The 14,332-nt window shown below is 46.3% G+C and overlaps 1 long non-coding RNA gene across 1 annotated transcript in view; it reads right to left on the bottom strand.

Annotated features, from left to right (window-relative positions):
• Nucleotides 1-979: 979 nt before the first annotated feature.
• Nucleotides 980-14,332, bottom strand: part of LOC140696767 (uncharacterized) — a 28,077-nt gene continuing 14,724 nt past the window's right edge. Inside the window, exons 2-3 of the long non-coding RNA XR_012073252.1 lie at nt 2,161-2,438; nt 980-1,503 (exon numbers count right to left, since the gene is read on the bottom strand). This is a non-coding gene — a long non-coding RNA (uncharacterized lncRNA). The remainder of the gene's footprint in view (nt 1,504-2,160; nt 2,439-14,332) is intronic.

Genomic DNA, 14,332 nt, shown 5'->3' with positions numbered 1-14,332 from the left:
GGGTGAAAGATGTATAAAAATTCTTTGTACTATGCTTGCAACTTCTCTTTAAGTTTGAGATTATGTCAAAAAAAAAAACATGTAAAAACTTTGAAAGCAGTAGTAGAGCCATGTGCTGAGGGACATAAGGGATTTGTGATTGGAAAAGGGACTTGTAGGCCAAGTAAAGACTTAGAAAAGTGCTCAGGATGGGTGCTGGCAGGCCCATTTCACAGAAAGCTGCACTTGGGCAGGTTCTGGAAAGAGGCGTCAGAGTCCTCCAGGAAGACAACAGGAGGAGAGGCCTTTCCATCAGCAGCCAGAAGTACAAAAGAGCAGGGCCCTGACGGGCCGGAGTCAGGTGCGGCCAAGGCACTGTCTGTGGGCAGTAAAGCTGGATGATCGGGTTGAGGCCAAATTTCAGAGGACCTTGAATGCCCTGCCGAGGCATCTGGACTTTATCCTGTGAGCAGGGAGTGGGCAACAGGTGATAAGATCTATGTTGGAGACAGTGGGGAGGATAAATGGAGCAAAGCAGGATGGGAGCCAGGCCACATGTGACCAGCCCAGCATTTGAGGAGTGAAAGAAGATGCCAAGGGTCTGAATGACAGCCTTTTGGCCAGAAGGAGAAGGGCGATATTTACATCCCCACCGCCACCCCGGGAAGGCAAATTGGCACACCATTTTGGTGCTCTGATTCCAGTTTGATCTGCACTGCAGAGGGCACAGGACAGCTGACTCGCCAGCATGGGCGAGCCCCCAGCAGGCTCAGAGGGTGGAGCAGATGCAGGGTGTACAGCCAGGGATGGGGGGCCACTAGCCAGCCCCTTGTAAAAGGCCTTTGCTAAATTCAGGGAACCACCCTCACTCCCTGTCCCAGCCAGTGTGGCCTCTTACAGTCCCCTCTGTGCCTGATTTCCCAAGATTCTAATGCGCTCCCCACGTGGCTGCTGTGGCTGGTTCTGCCACGCTTCCACCCCAGGAAGCTAAAGACCTGGCCACAAATTTGGTTCCTTTTATTGCACAACAGTTGGATGTTTTTCAAATCACATTGAGCCAATCCATTCATTCAACACTCAGCAAATATTTGCCTGGTGCTGCTGTGTGCTTAAGGGACTTGTCTAAGGAAAGGGAAGTGGGTAGGGCAGGAGAATGACTCGGTTATGTTGTGATGAGCGTGGTTTTTCTCCTTGAGATTTCACTCGGTGTATCCACGGTAGACAGAGATTCATTTCTCATCAAATTTGAAAGGAGTTGTTATCTCTAAGTCTTTCCTGGCTTAACGAGGATGTAGCCAGGCGACAAATGGCATTCTGAATAGCATATTAAACTCTCGTGGAGCAAGATGATCCCCCTGTGACCGGATGACGGTCCTCAGATGCATCTCCAGTTGTTACTCACCCAGGGTCCTCTACACAGTCAGGGTGGTCCTGATGATAACGAGGGTGATGAGCACTAAGTGTGTGCGAAGCACTCCGCAAAAATGCTTTCGGGACATCGTCTCCAAATCTAGCCACTTAATCCTGCGAGGTGGAAATTTTACAGTTGAGGAAATCAGGGTTTGGAGAGGTTGATGGATTTGTCCGAGGCCACTAGGGCCAGGGCCAGGATCTGAACTCAGATCTTCTTGTCTCTAAAGCTTATGACCATTCCAGGGTCATGCCACCTCCCACCACTTCAAGATGCGAAGGAAGTTTCAAGTAAATGGATAAAAGCATTATCCCAAGGTGACTGTTCTCAAACTTTAGAAAGAGTCAACGTCACCCAGAGGGCTTATTAGAACACCGGTGTGTGGGTCTGTATCGAGGTGTCTCGGGGGCGCCTTCTGGCAAACCCAGGTGATACTGATGCCTCCCGGTCCAGGGACCACTCACAGAACCACTGCCCTGAGTGAGAGCAGGGAGCTGTCTCTACTGGCTCCCCTGGACCCTGCCTTTCTGTTCAGCTCGGCATCTCCAAAACCTCCCCATTTCTCCTGTCTGGAGAGGAGGGCCAAGGCAAGTGCCGCCTCCCTTCTCCCCTCCGTTTCCATGGCAGTCGGTGTGAGGCTGCAAAGCGCCGAGGTCCCGGGCAGAGCCCTTTGCTCCCTGTTCTGAGCAGACTGGTCCCCTTGTCCCCGTCCTCTCTCTCTCTGAGCCCCACGGTCATTCCCAGGCCCCCCCAAGCTTTCTTTCGCTCACTCGGCGCTCCTCTGGGGACTGATCCTGCTAGCACCTCCATGGTTAAGTGTGAAGAGCGAGCTCTGATCGCCTCCAGCACCCTCTCCTGGTCTGGGGGACTCTGGCCGAGGAGGGAGAAATCTGTTCCAGGGCAACGTGGGACACGGAGGTTGTCTTTGTCGTCCTTGTTCCTCTGAGAAGATAAACCTTCTAGGAGCTTGGTAACCTTCCCAAGTTATAGTTTAACACAGGGACGTGTGCTTCAAAGGCTCATGAGCTTTTAGACTCGGAAGAGACAGCTGAAAAGAGGAAAGGAAGGAAATGAACACTTAGTATCTGCCATGTGTCAGCACAAGGCCAGAGGCTTAGCATGTGTCACAGTGTTTACTTCTCACAGTGACCCGATGACTTAGGGCGTGTGTGCTTTCATCCCCATGCGCAGTGGCAAAAACTGACATTGATAGAGCTCAAGTGCTGGAGCACATGCTTAGCAAGCACAGGGTCCTGGGTTCAATCCCCAGTACCTCCTCTAAAAATAAATAAATAAACCTAGTTACCTACCCCTCAAAAAAGATTAAAAAAAAAAAAACCTGACATTCTAAGAAGCTCAGCAGCTGGCCATGGTCACACAGCCATTTAGTAGCTGAGCCAGGATCTGACTCCAGGTCTGCCCCTGCTCTTTCTGCCACCACTGACCCGTCACAATGTTGATTTCTCTCTAACTCTGAGATGAATTGATTGAGCTTCAAGCCATACATAAGACCCAGAGCCTGGCTCACTAAGTCGGGGTCAGTCATGCAGTGGCCAGTGCCGGGAAAGCTGCCAGGGGGTGGCAGGAGGAGCTGAGGAAAGAGGCCAAGGTCAAGTGTTGGGTGAGCAGGTGGGAGGTGGCAAGAGTCTGGAAGAGCTGGTGGCCAGAGTGGCTGGGAGCAGGCACAGGCACACAGGATCGTAGGCGTCTCAAAGGAAGATGCCACAGCCAGCCGGGGCCTCAGCTCAGGCAAAATGAATGGCTGTGCTGTTCTGAAGAGCCAGGTGCCAGCCTTCCTGGCCAGGCTGTGGGTCTACGTGAAGGCACCTTCTGCCTGGCACGTCTGTCAGGTGCCTACTTTTGTGCCCAGTGTTGTGAGGTGTTGAAGCTACACTTAAAAAAAATAAATAAATAAAAGTATCCTGGTCATCAAAGAGCTCACAATGCAGGAAGAGGTGCAAGCCATTAACAAAATGAAGCCAGGTTTTTAATATGGTTTCATTATTTAAATTATTAATAATTGAAATTATGGTTGAATAATTTAGTGTAATTTTGGGGCTTTGTAGCTTAGAGCATGTAGTCACACACATACACACAGGGTGTCCGGGGCACTCCCGCAGGGCAGAGAGGAGGGGCTGTGCTCATCATTCTGCCCTTCCACACCCCACGGGCCCTCGGCACACCCAATGGGGCGCACAGAGGGGGGAGTCCTGACTGCCTCCCAGGGGATGGGTGAGGCTCCCCAAAAGTACAGTACTGAGCTGAGTTTGGAAGGATAGGTAGGCATTCTTTATGTAGAAAAAAAGGAGGAGGAGGTTACTGCTCTGCCATTTCTTTTCCCATGATTTCGGCACCGTAGGTCCTTTTGGCCTTAGCTGGGAGGGAGCCTTGAGGTGAGCCTCTCGGCCTCTTCCGTTTCGGTCTGAAAGCCCTAACTCTTTTACATCCATCTTCCTGTGCCAGTTCCCTCCGAAAGAGCCAGAACATCTACAGTGCCGGCAGGCATGCATCTCAGGGGCTGGTGGGTGCGCTCTCAGCGGACTGGGCTGGCTCGGGGACAAAAGTTAAGATCGATCCTTTCTCTCTCTCTGCTTTTCATTTTTCTTCCATGACTGTCTTCCTAGAGTCCATCCTGTAATGACCGTGACAGACCAGGGACAAATGAAGGAGGAGCCATCAACCCTGCCTGTCATCTGTCCTTGTTAAGTCACTGAACGAAAATATTAGCTGGAATCAATGAAAAATTGAGCCTGAAGCTGGGGACGGGGGTTGGGGGAGGGGGGAGATTTAAATGTGCCTCTTAACTAGTGAGAAAGTAAGTTCTGGGTTGGAATTCAGCAGAGTGGCTTCGCCCTAAGTAGCTAGGGGGGCCAGGAGCTGGGAGGACTCATGTCAGAATCTCAAGAGGAAGCGATTAGCTGGGTGGGGAGGAGGGGGAAGGGGAAGCCTTCAGGCTACCAAATGGCCACTCAGCTCAGCAAGCGCTGAGAGGAGTTTTGGGATGAGGGGCGACCAGTCCTCTACCCCAAACAGACCTGGCTGCCCCCTGGCGTCCTCCGTGGCGGGCCGGCTGAACACTGCCCAAGCTTGTGCAGCTCCTGCGTGGGGACCGCCTCTTCAGGGGAGCCCTGACTGCAGCAGGTGGAGAGCCTGGCCCTCCGGCTCTCAGCGGTACCCAGGCAGGCTGTGGCCAGGAGCCAGATGGTGGTGACTCAGGCAAGGGAAGCCCCAGCAAATTTACTGCCAACCAGTTATGCAACCTCACCCTGTGATCGGCCATCATTTGTCTCCTCCCAAACCCAGCCCGTCCTCACCCTCACCCCGTGTAGCCGCCAGCACAGAGTCTGTGCAGAGGCGGCAAGACCAGGAGGAGAAATGATACTTTACAAACTGCATGGTGACCGAGATTTTAACAACCAGGTTGAACTACAAGCCTGGAAAACCTTAAGGGGATTCAAATAAGTTGCTGACTCTGTGGCTAGGGAGGGAGCCGGGCCAAGAGGGGTTAATGTAATTATGGGAAGAAAGCTAGTTTCAAGTTGGCCAGCATGGGATGACTATAAAAACAAACCCATCTGACTCACTTAATCCTCACAATAACCCTCGGGGTTATTTGGGTTTCTGCTTTATAATGGAGGTGAAATTCACACAAGAAGGAATTAAGTATTACAATGTATACAAGTCAGGAGCATGTAGCTCATTCACCATGTTGTGCAACCGCCACTTTTAGCAAGTTCTAAAGCATTTTCATCACTCCTTGGCGTTGTTTTTAACGCCCTTGTTACGGATGAGCTACTGAGGCTTAGGAAGGTGAAGTGACTGATTCAAGTTCATTGATGGCAGAGACCAGACTTGAACCCACATCCTCTGACTCCCCTGGAGGGACATTGTCTTCAGGCTTTGGTCACAGCCTCTGAACTGACTTCCTGTCCTCTGGTCTCCCCTCCCGCCAGTTGTCTTACACATAATTAGTAGATTCATCTCCTACAGCCAGGCTCTGAGAGTACCATGCCCCATCTCAGCCTCCCAAAGGGTCCTCATTAGCATCGAAATAAAGTCTGAGCTCCTTTATCCACTGTAACCTTTATGTTGATGCAATCACCGAGCAACTTGTTTCTCTCCAGCTCATGGTTCATGGGAAATGCTCTTGCATCCTCACCCGGCAACCCTGGGACCAGAAGCTGATCCCAGCACAGTGCCTCTCCTATATCTCATCCATCAGCTGTCAGCCTCCCTGCATTTGCCCGTTAGACTTCTTAGGCAGGATCTGACACCAACCCTGGTTCTGAAAACTGTTAAGAAACACATATCAAGTTCTCTAAGTGCTGCCATTGGAGTTTCCCTCACTTGACTTGAGGGGAAAGACAAGAACCTTCTCTCTCTCCACTTTATTAGCTAAGTTATTTTAAAGTCAAATAATGGGTGCAAAGCAGATATAAAATACTTTGATGCCACCATATATGTGTTAGTTGAAAAGATATTCCTGGTATTTTGCAAGATGCCAAAAGGTAAAAATCCTATATGTGGTATATAATTCTGTCTCAGAAAAACATCTATCTATATAGAGAGAGCACATATATGTTTTGAACCCATGCGTATATTTGCATAAGAAAAAGGTCTGAGAAATATACCCCAGAATGTTAATTGCAGCCCTCTCTAGGTGACGTAATAGCGAGTGACTTTACTTTTTCCCTTTTGCTTATCTTCATATTTGCTATGCTTGGGATATAAAAACACGGCCTGTATGAGAAAAAGACTAAAGAAGAAAAGGGTTGTTGTAATGCTCTGTTTACCCACCTCAACATAGCCTATATTACAACTAATTGTAATTTTACAGCTTATTACAGTATATTACAACTAATTGTATACATCTGCTTTTCCCTCACCTTGGGGACAGGGATGTCATCTCATTCATTATTGTCTTCTCCATGACACACTCAACAGTTATGAGCTAGCTGATGAGTGGACTCAGGCCCTTCTCTCTCTCTCTTCCTTATCCCGAGAGGCAGGGCTGATGTGAGTCCCTGATCCAAGCCCCTCAGCCCCCCTCCAGGAGGTCACTCTCCTGATAGTTCCCAGCCCTGGGTTCCTGAAGCTTCCTCCCAGGCAGTGGTGCCAGTGAGTCAAAGGTGTACGCAGCTACCTCATCAGTCTCCTTCCTTCACTAGGCCAGAGTCAGCGGGAGAACCAGCAGGGCTGTAGACCCAGAAACTCTCTTGTGTTTGTGGGTTTCTTCTCGATCTGATTTCGCTACTGGAAGGCGATGTTTCATTGCCGGTGCAACCAGGAGGGGAATCTGCACAGAGCAGCCTCCACCTTGACCTTAACTCTAGTTTGTTAAACTCCCACTGGCTTCTGAGCTCACTTCACATTTGTGGTTGCGAGAATGTAAACATTCTTCAGTTCTGCTGGGGTTTTGCCTTCATCTTGTCTTGTCTGTCTTCATAAGGTCTGACTGACACGTAGAGTTTCTCCTGCAATTTACTAGCTTAACTCACTTTATTTTTACCCACTAACCTTGAAATCTTTCACTCCTCCCACACTGTCTAGTGATCAATATTGCTCACTCAAAATAGATGAATATGCATTTTCAATGTATTAAAAATGGGCCAGCATGTCAGAATTGGAAATTTCCAGTTGGGAGAAAGCTGGAGGGGACAGCTTAACTGGGTTTGTTTTGCCCTCTTGGTTTGCATTTTTTCCTTGGTTTTCCTTTTCCAGCTCCATAGTGGCACAAACACATATGTTTCTAAACTACACTGGAGTGGCAGCTCTCGGTGGCGTTGAAACCAAGCAGGACCCTGCAGGGCCCTGCTGGGTACAAATGTCCCTCTATGTCCCCCATTTCTTGTTTGTAGAAAAAAGTTTAAGCCTCCTAGGCCTTCTCTGAGTTCCAAAGAGCAGGCGCAGGCAGTTGCTAATTAGAGAAGAGAGGGAATGCAGGAACAAAGGACAGGCAGTCAAACAAGAAACATAATGATAATAGTTCAGCGATAAAACAGAGTCCTGGTTCCCCCTCAGGGTATATACATAACACTCTGATACACATCTTGGAGTTCTTCTGCTGCAGGAACTGAGACACTGCAAGCTCCAACCCAGGTGAGGAATGGTGACTACATGCTGAGCACAAGCATGTAGACCCCAGACTGGTTGGAACCAGAAGGCTGATGATTGAGATTCCTGGAACATCACCCTGTTATCTCCTCACCACCAAACAATCAGAAGAAAGTCATGTACCCTGCAGCCCTCACCCCAAACATTGCCTTTAAAAACCCTTCCCTGAAAGCCATCATGGAGTTCAGGTCTTCTGAGCATGAGCTGCCCATTCTCCTTGCTTGGCACCTGCAATTAACGCTGTACTTTCCTTCACCGCAACCTGGTGTTGGTAAACTGACCCTGCTGTGTGAGGAGCGAGCAGACCCACGTTCAGTTCTGTAACAGCATAACCTGCTTCAGGTGAAATGTGAATGAATTCTCCCCCTCCTTGAACAAGGCTCATCAGTCTTGTTACCAAACCAAACTTAGGTCTAAGCAAGGCTGGGGTGGGCCAGGGAGGGCCTAGGAGACTAAAGCGTTTCCCTACAAACAAGAAAGGGGATGGGGCACAGAGGGGCTTTGTACCGAGGAGGGGGAGGTGTGCAGGGTCCTGCTTGGTTTCAATCCCCCCTTTTCTATGATACTCTTCAATTCTGAGAGGGAGAGGTGTGGGACAAGGAAGGAAATCAAGTTTTGGCTGGAGATGTTAATCATGAACTCAGCAGGGGAACTCGGTTCCCTGGACTCAGTCTCAGCGTGATGGGCAGAGAACTAGACTCCTCAATAATGATGAAACTCACATAGTGTCCAATTTCCTCTCATTCCATCTCCTGTCCTAGTTAAAATGTCTGTGAATTGGACTCCATTTCTGGAATTAAGTCCCTAACAGAGTTGTTTTCTGGGGAGCTAAGCTTCAGCAGTCTAACCCTAGCCTTGCCTAATGCCTGTCTCTTAACTGCTGAAAGGAATTAAATCTAATTAAATAGAATCAAATCAAACGGAACTGGTAGACTGACTAACCAGCCTTGCAAGTAAGGGCTACTGGCCCTTTAAATGCAGCCCAGATTGAAGCCACGGTGTCTGAGAGGAGGCAAGTGCAGTGCAGGGCCTGTTCTGATGGTCTGGGGAGGTTTCTCTTCGCTCCTCGCTCTGTGAGTCTGTTGTGGTTTCTCATAGTCACTGCCTGTGGTAAAGGACTGGCTTTGAATCAAGCCAAAAGTGAGAGTCTCTAATGAGAGCCTGGGTGTGAGCTCAGCCTGGGTGTGAATGAGCGAGAATGAAGGAGGAGGGGTGGGAGGAAGAGAGGGAGGTGGGCTCCCCTAAGATCAGTGAGAAGCATGAGAGCATTAAGATGTGAAATGAGCCATCTGACTCATCAGAAATGAGTCCAGACCACTCTGGTTAGACCCCTGTACCAGAAGTAGCTGAGAACAGCCAAACCCAGAGAAGTGTATACAGGCAACTTCAGGGTGCATCCAGACCCTGCACTGAGGCTAGAAGGGAAGGGAAGGGAAGTGGGGAAGTCAGCCACTGTGCTGGGTTATGCAGTTGGTTTTCACAATGGATCTGGGACACAGACGTCATTTCCATTTTATAGATGTGGAAACTGAGGCCCAGAAGGGTGAAGCAATGTAATGGAAAGGACATCACCTTGACAGGTAGACAGAACTGGATTCTAGCATCCCGGGCTCCATCCCCTATCTTATTTACTAAAAATAAGAAACAGTTTCTAGCCTCAGGGGCTTCCAATCTGTTGCTGAGGTCTGAGTGGCAAACATACTCCCGGCACGACTTTGGGTAACTCCTGCCCATCCCTGCCCCTCGAACTGCTCATCTGTGAATGGGAGATACTGGTGCCCACCTTACAGAGTGGTTGTAGAGATTAAACACAAAATGATGCACAGAAAACAAGACCCAGACACATAGGAGGTAGTTTTTCACTGAGTGTGACTCCTCTTGCTCCTTGCCCAAAGTCAAGCAGCTGGCAGGCCATCAGGTCACAAACCCAGGTCACTTGTCCCTGTGAAGGCGTGAAGTGGGAACTCTGCTTTAGGGCAGGACCCCTGTGCCTCCTCGGGTCTCTGTGTGCCTGCCCAGTGAGAATCAGCCCCTGGAAGGGTTCCTCCACACCTGGGGATGAGGTGGGGGGATCCCCCATTATCCTCCAACCCAGCCTACTTGCCCAGCCCGGTGACCACCCCCTCTGCTAAGCTCACCTTCAGGTGACACACCCTTAGTGTCCAGAGAAGGGCTAATTCTGTACTAGAGCACTCACAGAAGCCGCAACTCAGACCTCAGCCTACTGACAAGTCTTAGCGCTTGAGCCTCTGTGTTAATATTCACCATTTCCCCACCTGCTGGCCCAGATCCCATCACCTTTCACGTGGAGGTACAATGTTTGTGGCCTCCCCCAGGAAGCCTTCCATCACACTGTTAGCTGCAAGTGGCTCTACCTTGTACCGCTTATCTGCTCTTGGCCCTCTTAGAGAATTTGTCATGTCCTGCTCGGCATCTCGGTGGTTTGGGTGTGCCTCGTCCAGGGGACTTCCACTCCACTCCCCAGGAAGGAAGGCCCCCTCTCTCCTTTTGCCTTCAGTGATTTCTCTCCTGCCTCCTCCCCAACTAGGGAGGCCCTGCTCCTCGGGGAGAGGTCAGCAGGGGACCTCCAGTTTGCATCTGACTGCCTGAATCAGGTGAGAAAGGATGACAAAACCATTTGGCCTCCACTTGCTCAGATAGGGCTTTGCCAACAATGGAAGCTGATGCTTTCAGCCCTGGGTCAGGTTCTCAGTTGGTTGAAACCCAGAGAGGAGAGGAGTATGTTTGCCACGCAGACCTCAACAGCAGATTGGAAGCCGCCTGAGGCTAGAAGTTGTTTCTTATTTTTAGTAAATATAAAAAAAATCATGTAATTCTTAATACACAGAAGAATGTAGCCTGTCTATAGGTGGTGAAGCACAATAATAAACATTATACCTAAGAACTAATCTGTGGTGCAGGAAGGATAAATTGGGAGCTTAGGATCAGCAGATACAAACCACTATGTGTGAAACAGATAAATAACAACGTCCTAGTTTATAGCACAGGGAACTGTTTCAATATCTTGTAATCAACTACAATGGAAAAGAATTTTTAAAAAGAACTAATCCAATCTCCCTCCTCCCACTTAGCCCCCTCGCCCTGCCTTCTAACGAAAGGTAACCAGTAGCCTGTATTTTGAGCCTAACGTTGCCCCCCGTCTTTTTTTTTTTTTTCAGTTTTAGTAAATATATATGCACTTCTGAGCTCTCTGTACTTTAATTGTGCTAGTTTCTTCGGATGGGATTCCATATAAATAATATCAAACTGAATCTAATCTTTAGTGATGGTAAGATTTACCATTTAAAGGTAACTATACACCCACCCTGAAACTCAGCAATTCCACTCCTAGGGACGTACCCTAGTGCCGTGTTTCTTAGACTTTTTGGTTCAAGACTCTTAGATGCTCTTAAAAACTGCTGGCGATCCCATCCCAAAGAGCTTTTCTTTTTAATGTGGGTTCCATCTGTTGATATTTACTATATTAGAAATTAAAACAGAAACATTAAAAAACTACTATTAATTTTAAAATAAACTCATGACATATTAACACAATATATGTTATGGGAAAAATTATATATACTTTAAAATTTAGGGAGCTGAGTGGCACTGTTTACATCTTGTAAGCCTCTTTGTTGTCTGACAGCCTCGCACAGACATGTAATTGGAAAAGATATTTTAATAGGTTTTTTTTGCTAATTGTGTGCATATCAGACAGCCTCTGGAAAACTCCACTGCATATGCCTGACAGGAGAGTGAAAAGTATTATGAAAATAGTTGTGACCTCATGGACCCCATAGAAGGGCTTCAGGGTCCCCTGTGGGTCCTTGGATCATACTTGGAGACCTGTTGCCTTAGTGAAACTTGCACATGCGTGCCAGGAGGGACGTGCTAAGTTGTTTGTTGCAGTGTTGCTTGTAACAGAAAAAACTGGAAATAACTCAGTCATCATCCATCAACAACAGAATGAATAAATGAATGACGGTTCATGCACACAACGAGGTATTTTACAGTAGTGAAGATAAAGCCCCTTTTCTGCATCTCTGTACATGGTTAGTCTGTGTATTAACAGAGTTCTTGCATTTTGATTGGGTAGCTCATCTGATGGGTGTAGACTAGAGTGTTAAATGAGGCCATGCACAAAATAGGTATTTAAGAGATGGGCAAACAGTGAACATACCCAAAGATTGAGTGGAGAGACACAGCCAGAGTCACCCACCTTCGTGTCGTGACTTATGTTAAATTCTCAGGCTGAAACCTCTATTTTCTGAAGCACTTGATTTCAGCCTAATGATTAAAAGCTAACTTCCTGTTTTGAAATGATGTGTGTGTCACAGCAAAATAGTTTTGCAAACAGTGGGACTTAATAAGCACCAGTACAGAGAATTCAGCAAATTTATAAAGGACCTTCTTCCCTTTAGAAGCTTGAGAGCACAGGGCTGAAAACAAGTACATTTTGTGTTTAAAACTGAGCCTTCTTGCTGGAATAAAAACATTTCAAAGCAAGATCTTCCCACACATCTGATCCCCAGTCAAAAGGGAAGAAGGAACAATTGAGAGCTTTGTAGAGGCCGAACCGGCCACTGAAATGATGCTCAGCAGCACAAAATCCTAAAGATTGTAAGGAAGCAGACCCAGGGTTCCTATGAATGGAATTGTTTCCCAAAGGGCTCCCCCCTCCACCTCCACCATCCCATCCCCCGAACACACACACGCACACGCACACGTGCGCACACACACACGGGTTCTGTACAGTGCACTGTTTCAGATTAGAGGTGCAATTGGTGGCCTTTCTGTGGCCAGAGACGACTGAAATGAGTAGGTGTCATCAAGGGCAAATGTTTTATCTGTATTTCAGACACAAACTTTCATTAGCCGTTATTAACACAGCGACACCTCACATATCCAGGGGCCCTTACCCAGCAAACTCACAAGTCTTGAATATAGATTTTCCACATAGGAGCACTTTGATTTTTTTTTTTTTTTGAGATCTCAAGTATCTAATTTTTCCCAAAAGATTTTCCCATTTTGTAGTGTCCCTGTATGGCCCACCAGTTGCCTCCCTGGCTTAACTCTCAAGGAGCAGGCAGCCAGGTAAGGACCCACCAGGCTGGAGACTAGAGATTTCTTCTCAGATGAAACCTGCGCAAGGGAACAAGCTGAAGAGATTGACAGTTGAAGGTCACATAAATAAACGGTGGGACCTCTGCCTAGTTATCCAGCCTGAAGCCTTTTAATCAATAACTCACTCTCTCTCAGATTTTCCAGTCAGCTTTTTCATGCTTCACTCTCAAATAAGGATAAATAACCAAAAAATCATATAATTGAGGAAAAAGACTCTAATTTAAAAGATATGCTAAAACAAAATAGTAAACTCAGAGAAAATAGAGATGTTCAGAAAAGAGGAGAAAATAAAAAGATGCATTCTATGATTAATCCCCAGGAAGAGAAGATAATATATCCATGAAAGAGGAACAAGGTGCTGTGTTTTGTTTTTAAAGAAGCACTTAATTCCAAGAGAGTCCTTGGAATTAAAAATACAGCAGAGATGACAGCTCAGTGAAAGAGTCGGAAGATGAAACTTAGGAGATCTCCCAACAGTAAACAAACAAAAAATCTCACAACTTTTGGCTGAAATTTGGCATTTCAGATGGACTTGCTTTATCAATAAAAATTTATTCAAGAAGGCTTGGTTTAGGAAATCAAATTTTTAGTATTTCCTCCTGAGTCTCAGACATGACGGGACTCCACCTTCCCTTTCTTGTGTTTTTGACTTCCAGGAGTAAAACTTATTTCAAATGGAGAGATATTTATATGAATGAGTTCATGAAATGAAATCAAATGCTGGTTTCTGGTTAACAAGGAACGTATTACTGACTGAGAAATAGACAGATAAGCCAATTTAAAAAAGTCCAGAAATAGGCCCAAGCATATATGTGAATGTAGTACTTAATAAAATTGGCATTTCAAATCACAGGAGAAAGAGCCATTCAATAAATGGTAATGAGACAGTTGACTGAACACTGTTTTCCATGTGGGAAGGCCATTTAAATTATATTGCTACCTCACTCTTTACTCTAAAATAAGTTCCAGGTGAATAAAAAACTCATTGTAAAACATGAAACCATAAAGGTATGGGGAGAAAATGTAGGTGAATGTGTTTATAATCTTAGGTAAAGAAACCCGGTCTAAGCACTCCATGAAATACAGAAACTGGAAAGGCAAATACTGATACAGTTGAGTAATAAAATTTTAAAATTTCTGTACAAGAATAAACATTAAAATGGCAAAAGAAACGAATGAAAATGATTTCAATGTATATGATACATAATTGGCTAATTTCCTTAACGTACAAAGAGTTTTCACAAATCAATAATGGAAGAAAAAAAAAACCCCACCCAAATGTATCAATCAAGATCCAGTCAGGAAAAGAGAATCCATGTTAGGTAATTCAAACAGGGAAAAGTAATGCATCTGATTACACAAATGCTGGAGGGTCAAAGGGCAACTGGGTAATAGATTCGAAATTAATATCATAGAGAGCTAATATCACTTTATAAAGAGCACCTAGAACTCAAAAAGAAAAAGACCAACAACATCACATAAAAATGGGCAAAGTGTATGAAAAGAAAATTCACAGTTAAGAAAATACAAACGGGTTTTAAACACATGAAAAGATGCTCACTCTCATTCATGAGAAAATAAACAAAAGTTAAAACTAAAATGAGATGATATTTTTCACTTACTATTTTGGAAAGATCAAAAGCCATTAAAAAGAACAAGTACTGACTTAGAACCATCCAAAATAATTTGAGTGAAAAAAGCAAG

Source organism: Vicugna pacos, chromosome 6 (genome assembly GCF_048564905.1).
Source record: "Vicugna pacos chromosome 6, VicPac4, whole genome shotgun sequence".
NCBI classification, from domain to species: Eukaryota; Metazoa; Chordata; class Mammalia; order Artiodactyla; family Camelidae; genus Vicugna; species Vicugna pacos.
Note: the sequence above shows the minus strand (reverse complement) of the source record. Positions and strands in the feature narration are given on the sequence as shown.